This window comes from Bison bison, unplaced genomic scaffold (assembly GCF_000754665.1).
Source record: "Bison bison bison isolate TAMUID 2011002044 unplaced genomic scaffold, Bison_UMD1.0 scf7180017864473, whole genome shotgun sequence".
Taxonomy (NCBI): domain Eukaryota; kingdom Metazoa; phylum Chordata; class Mammalia; order Artiodactyla; family Bovidae; genus Bison; species Bison bison.
This window is the reverse complement of record NW_011495034.1, coordinates 17,183,371-17,191,065: the sequence shown is the minus strand read 5'-3', so window position 1 is coordinate 17,191,065 and position 7,695 is coordinate 17,183,371.

The following is a 7,695-nucleotide window of genomic DNA, read 5'->3' as shown; positions in this document are numbered from 1 at the left end:
CTGGCCCGCCGCGCTCACCGCAGGGTCGACCCCACCTGCAGGCTGCGGCCCTAGAGCCTTATGCCTCGTATACCGTTTTAGGCCTCCCCTAGAGACCCCTGCCCCAGACGCTCTGGCCTCTAGTCATCCAGAGTTTACCCACCCCAACCTCCCGGACGGACCTGTTGTGACCTTTTTGTCACCCAAACTGTTCCCATCAAGTCCCTTCCTAATGACTTGCTCTTAGCTCTCAGAACCGCTCAGTCGTAAGAGTTCCCCTTCCTTCCCAGAGACACGCCGTCTTCCACTCAATGGACCTTGACCTGTCACCCATAGACCCTTGAACCTCAAGACTTGCCCTTCTCTCTCATCTAGCACCTTCCTCATAAAACCCTTCTCATACACTGTCCCTAAAATGTCCTTCCAGAACCTTCCCTAAGACCCCTCTGTATGTTCACATCGGACACTTGGTTAAGCTGGAGTCAGCCAGGTTGCTGGCTGTAAAGCTCCTATTTTTCCCTCCATAATTAATAAGCGATACTTTGAGATCATGTAAATACTGTGGTTTTGTTTGGGACCACAGCAGGAGAGGAATTGTGAGAGTTCTGCCTGTAGGGTTGGGCTGGGGGTTGGGCATGGACTGAGGGTGGCCAACCAAACCTTGGCCTATTTTATTATGTTGCTTTCTAGCCCTGAACATTCTTCTCTCTTTGATCTTCTGGGCCTTTCTTTTGTCTTACTTTCCCATTCCACATGTTTTTTTTTTAATCAACACAACTTCCTCGCACAGCCCAGTTTGCTCTGATTCTAATCTTTTTTTCATATTCTATTCTCTAGATGAGACTATGTTTCCTCTTTTTTTTGATATAGTTAAGAGCACAGACAGTGGAGTCAGATCCATCCCAGGTTTGAATCCCAGCCCTGCTACTTACAAGCTCTGTGATCTTGGGCGAACAACTTAACCTCTCTGTGCTGTAGATTTTACAGCATAAAAACTGTAATGGCACCTACTTCATAGGGCTATGGGGAAAATTAGACAAGTTAAACTGTGTAAAAGGGGCTTCCTTGGTTGCTCAGTGGTAAAGAATACTCCTGCCAATGCGAGAGACATGGGTTCGATCCCTGAGTCGGGAAGATTCCCCAGGAGAAAGAAATGGCAACCCACTCCAGTATTCTTGCCTGGGAAATCCCATAGACAGAGGATCCTGATTGGCTACAGTCTACGGAGTCACAAAAGAATCGGATATGACTTAGCAACTCAACAACAACAAAGCATGTAAAACTCTTAAAATCTGAGTGTCTAGCACATGCTACATGCTTAATATTATTAGGATCAGATCAGGACCTTCTCCTGTGACTTTTCCCTCCTGGAGATCACCATGCACCCCTCTTTCAGTTCTTTCTAGCCTCCCAGCTTGGCAGGGTCACCTCCACCCCCTCTACTCCCATCTTCCTGTGCTTGACTCCTTTTTCCTCTTCAAGTCTCAGGTTTCAGTTCATTTTAAATGTTGGAGTTGATACTGCTTTATCTCAGCATCCACCCACATTTTTCAGAAAACTGTGTATTTTGTAGCTAGTTTCCTAGGACATTGTCCTCTTTAAAAACAGCTTGAGAACAAAGACTGAGTAGATACTTAGAGCTGGCTCACCCAGCATTTGCCAGAGCTCAAGGTTTTCATTGAATACAGTGTTGCTGCTGCTGCTGCCAAGTCGCTTCAGTCGTGTCCAACTCTGTGCGACCCCATAGACAGCAGCCCACCAGGCTCCCCGGTCCCTGGGATTCTCCAGGCAAGAGTGCTAGAGTGAGTTGCCATTTCCTTCTCCAATGCATGAAAGTGAAAAGTGAAAGTGAAGGCGCTCAGTTGTGTCTGACTCTTAGCGACCCCATGGACTGCAGCCCACCAGGCTCCTCAGTCCATGGGATTTTCCAGGCAAGAGTACTAGAGTGGGTTGCCATTGCCTTCTCCGAATACAGTGTTACCCTACTGTATTCATTGAGAACAAAGCGTGCATTAATTACAAAGGGGATCGTGGAGATCATCACTCTAATCATGAATCAAACTTAAATCATCGATAAGGGACCAACTGACCCTCTGATATGAGGCACCAAGAAGGGACACAACATTTGCCCCAAAACTTTAACTTGAATCCAAACTGGGGAGCATTCTGCAAAACAGCACCTGCACTCTTCAAGAAGGTCACTGTCACAAGAGAAAACAAGAAAACAAAACTCCGGAATTATGGGCTCTCGATCAAAGGCGCCTGAGAGAGATAACTAAATGAAGTGTATCATCCTAGATTAAATCCTGGATTTAAAAAAAAGATAGGAAAGGCGGGGGGAGGGAGAAAGGGAAGGAAAAAGAATACAGCTAAAAGGTCAGTACTTACTGGGACGACTGGGGAAATTTGAATATAGGATGTAAATTACATAAAGTATTGTGTCCATGTTAAATTTTGTGAGTGTGAGGATTGCCTTGTTAAGGCGGGTGACTCTCCTCCTGATCTTAGGAGTTACAAGCCAAGTGTTTAGGGATGTGGTAACATAACTTCTGCAATTTACTCTCAGATGATTCTCCAGAAAAACATGGGTTCCTGAGTGCACACGCATACATAGGGAGAGGAGAGAGAATAGGAGAACGTGTTGACCATATGTTGACAATTAAAGAGTGTGATTGAAGATTACATGAGTTTGTGATTTTTTGGTACTTTGAAAATTTTCAAAATAAAAGCTGGAAGAAAATGAAGTATTTATGGGTTAAGTGGGCTTTGGAATTTAATTGCCAAACCTGCCAGCCTCTGTTACAGAAGAAGACACAATCGTTCTCAGATTCTTAGTGTAGCCCTAGGGTTTCTTTCTGACAAGTCCCTGTGAACTAGTCTAGACAGAGGTTTTTGATCCTGAGCCTTTGGCTGAATTGCCTAGGTTTTCGGAAACCTGACGCTGTATGCAAATTTGTGCAGCAATGTGTGTGTTTGTGTGTGTATGCGTTTGGGTGTGTGTGCATTCTTTCCTTAGCATCCATAGAATTCTCAAAGGAAGCCATGACCCAAAAATGGTTCCAAGCTACAGGTCTAACTACTAGGTCCAACCCCAGCTGTGGCCCCATTCCTCACCTCCACCCTCGCCCACCTCTGGCCCCACCTACCGTCTCTGCACCTGCCTTTCAACCCTCACCGCCTAATGCACACCCATTTCACGTAACCTGCTCCCACACCTGCGGGATGTCTGAAGACTCACCCACACAACAGTCTGGTGCAACATGCCCTTGGATTTGGCTGACACTTCGCTAACTCAGCTCTGAAACCTGCAGTCAGCCCTCCCACGGCCAAATGGAATATGCATTTGTGGTTTCTTGTAGGTAGGTTGGGCACCCAGTGGACTTGGTAGAGAGACCCATCTCCTCTCTTTCCTGCTGGTTTGCTGTGCAGCGTGCTTGGTGTCAAATAAGATGGGCAACTGGAGATGGTACCAGTGCAGCTCTTACTGAAGGAATAAGACTCACTTGGGTATGGAGAAGGACAGGCTAGTGTCTTTGCAAGGGTGGCCAACAGGGAAAGGACATTCCATGAACCTGAATTGACTTCCCCTAATTACTCTGTGTGTGGGGGCTTGGGGATGAGTCTAATTCAGGGTTACACAAGGGAGAATGAAAGAGAGCATCTTGAATCAACAAGCCCAAGAATTTTGTACCAGCATCTGTGCCCCTAAATTCTATCCAATACTAAAAACTAACCCCCAACCCTCCAAATTTAAAAACCATCATAGGAACACTTTCTGTCTTCACAAAGCTTATTTCCAAAATATTTGAGAGGTTTACAGGCATTTATGCTATATTGCGGGCTTCCCTAGTAGTTCAGAGGTTAAAGTGTCTGCCTGCAATGCAGAAGACCCGGGTTCGATCCCTGGGTTGGGAAGATCCCCTGGAGAAGGAAATGGCAACCCACTCTAGTATTCTTGCCTAGAGAATCCCATGGACGGAGGAGCCTGGTGGGCTACAGTCCACGGGGTCGCAAAGAGTCGGACACGACTGAGCGACTTCACTTTCACTATGCTATATTGCTGGTTCTAAGAACCTAGCCCAGAAAATGATGAAAATTATGAGCAGAGAATTATTAATAGTATTGAAATTTTGTGTGTTCAACATCATTGAATCCTGCAAAAACTGCCAGGCTAAAAACTGACAGGACTGTATGGTATGTGAATGATATTTCAAGAAAACTGTTTAAAAATCCAGTGAGATCGGAGCTATTGTAAGGATCTCTTTTTTTGCAGTTGTGGAAACCATAACTCCAATGACATGGATAATTGAAGCAGAGCCTGGATTTGACCTCTGGTCTTTCTAATCACCAAGTCCATTTCTTTAACTCATTTAAAATTCAGTATATGTCCCCAAAGACCTAAAGGTGTTTATCATGAAAATCATCATCTTTACGGACTTTCTCGGTGGTCCAGGGGTTGCTGCTGCTGCTAAGTCGCTTCAGTCATGTCCGACTCTGTGTGACCCTATAGACGGCAGCCCACCAGGCTCCCCCTTCCCTGGGATTCTCCAAGAAAGAACACCGGAGTGGGTTGCCATTTCCTTCTCCAATGCAGTCGTGTCCAACTCTTTGAGACCCCATGGACTGCAGCCCACCAGGCTCCTCCGTCCATGGGACTTTCCAGGCAAGAGTACTGGAGTGGGGTACCATCAGTCCAGGGGTTAAGACTCCATATTTCCAAAGGAGTGGGTACAGGTTTGATCCCTGGTTGGGGAGCTAAAATCTCACATGCCTTGGGTCCAAAAAACCAAAACATAAAACAGGAGCAATATTGTAACAAATCCAATAGACATTTTAAAAAATGTTGTGTGTATGGTAGTCACTCAGTTGTGTCCAACTCTTTGGGACCCTACGGACTATAGACCACCAGGCTTCTCTGTACAGGGACTTCTCCAGGCAAGAATACTGGAGTGGATTGCCATTCCCTTCTCCAGAGGAACTTCCCCACCCAGAGATCGAAATGTGGTCTCCTGCATTTCAGGCCGATTCTTTACCATTTAAGCTACAGTAAAGTACTAAACTAGAATGAAGGTGAGTGTAGTGTTAGTCACTTAGTCGTGTCTGACTCTTGGTGATCCAATGAATTGTAGCCCTCCAGGCTTCTCTGTCTATGGGATTCTCCAATCAAGAATACTGAAGTGGATTGTCATTCCCTTCTCCAGAGGATCTTCCTGACCCAGGGATCAAACCCAGGTCTCCTGCATTGCAAGCAGATTCTTTACCGGTTGAACTTCAGGGAAGTACCATTTAAAAAATGGCCCATGTTTAAAAAGAAAATCTTAAAGAGAATTATCATCTTTAAAGTCATGAAAATGTAGACCAGCCTACAGATCCCAACTGGGGCAACCGATTAAATAAACAGTGGTGTGTCCCTACAGTAAAATATAGGCATCATTAGAAATTACGATTATCAGGGATTTTTAGTGATGACAAAAATTTTATTATATAAGGTTTTTTAAAACTTACACAAGTAATTGTGATAGCAGAAAAATACCACCATCCCTGCCTTGTTCCCCAAAGAGATCTACTTTCTAATCTCTGTGACCTGTGAACATGTGACTATGTTACTTTACACGGAGAAAGTCTTTGCAGATGCAATTAAAGGACTCTGAGATGGGGAGATTATCCAGGATTAGCCAGGTGGGCTTAATGTAATCACAAGCGTCCTGATAAATGAAAAAGAGAAGCAGGAGAGTCAGTCAGGTAGATGTGAAGATGGAAGCAGAGGTCAGGATGATGGAATTGCTGGCTTGAAAGGTGGAGCGGTCCACGAGGCAATGATTGCAGTCAGCCTACAGACTGGAAAAGGCAAGGAAATGGATGCTTACCTAGCACCTCCAGAAGAAAGGCAGCCTTGATTTTAGTTCAATGACCCCCATTTCAAACTTCTGACCTCTTGAACTATAATAGACCTGTGTTGTTTTAAGCCACCAGGTTTGTGGTAATTTGTTGTAACAGCAACAAGATGCTCATAACTCAACAAGAAACTCTACAAGAAACAGTAGAATATAGTTACTAAATATTCCTCAAGAAACTCATTCAGCAAAGTCAAAAGTGAACAGTGTCTTCTTTCTCTTCCACACTCCCACAGTTTGATGTGTTTCCTTCTAGGCCTTTTTATCTTCAGTTCAATTCAGTCACTCAGTCGTGTCCAACTCTTTGCGATCCCATGAACTGCAGCACGCCAGGCCTCCCTGTCCATCACCAACTCCCGGAGTTCACTCAAACTCATGTCCATCGAGTTGGTGATGCCATCCAGCCATTTCATCCTCTGTCTTCCCCTTCTCGTCCTGACCCCAATCCCTTCCAGCATCAGAGTCTTTTCCAATGAGTCAACTCTTCGCATGAGGTGGCCAAAGTACTGGAGTTTCAGCTTTAGCATCAGTCCTTCCAATGAACACCCAGAACTGATCTCCTTTAGGATGGACTGGTTGGATTTCCTTGCAGTCCAGGGGACTCTCAAGAGTCTTCTCCAACACCACAGTTCAAAAGCATCAATTCTTCTGCGCTCAGCTTTCTTCACAGTCCAACTCTCACATCCATACATGACCACTGGAAAAACCATAGCCTTGACTAGACGGACATTTGTTAACAAAGTAATGTCTCTGCTTTTGAATATGCTATCTAGGTTGGTCATAACTTTCCTTCCAAGAAGTAAACGTCTTTTAATTTCATGGCTGCAGTCACCATCTGCAGTGATTTTGGAGCCCCCCAAAATAAAGTCTGACACTGTTTCCACTGTTTCCCCATTTATTTGCCATGAAGTGATGGGACCAGATGCCATGATCTTAGTTTTCTGAATGTTGAGCTTTAAGCCAACTTTTTCACTCTCCTCTTTCACTTTCATCAAGAGGCTTTTGAGTTCCTCTTCACTTTCTGCCATATAAGGGTGGTGTCATCTGCATATCTGAGGTTACTGATATTTCTCCGGGCAACCTTGATTCCAACTTGTGCTTCTTCCAGCCTAGCGTTACTCATAATGTACTCTGCATATAAGTTAAATAAGCAGGGTGACAATATACAGCCTTGACGTACTCCCTTTCCTATTTGGAACCAGTCTGTTGTTCCATGGAACATGGAATATAGCATATGCTTTTCTGCTTTGCTTTGCACCAAAGTGTATGTACATATTTTGCAGGTAAATTCCCAGTCTTGTAACAACTGTGTAGAAAAGGGACTGCAAGGAGATACATTAAGTTCCTTTGAGTCTTGTAATCATTTATTTATATAATTGAAGAAATAACTAATGTTTAGTGGCTGTTGGCTTACCTTGGCCTTTCTCCCAATGCGTATGAGTTAATGGGAGCTTTTCACCAGTTGGGAGGTTGTAATGAGGTGGGGAGGCTTCCTGGTGGCTTAGACAGTAAAAAATCATGCCTGTGATGCAGGAAATGCAAGAGACAAGGGTTCCATCCCTGGGTCGGGAAGATCCCCCGGAGAAAGGAATGGCAACCCACTCCAGTATTCTTGTCTGGAAAGTCCCATGGACAAAGTAGCTTGGCAGGTGGCAGCTCATAGGGTTGCAAAGAGTGAGACCCTGACTGACTGACTTAACATGCATGCACGGGCTGAACTCTGGTAATAGCCACCACATCCCCTGGCAAGACCACTGTACTTCACAAACATTTATCCTCATCTGGGCAAACAAACTGCTCTTCCAAATTGTCCAGAATTACC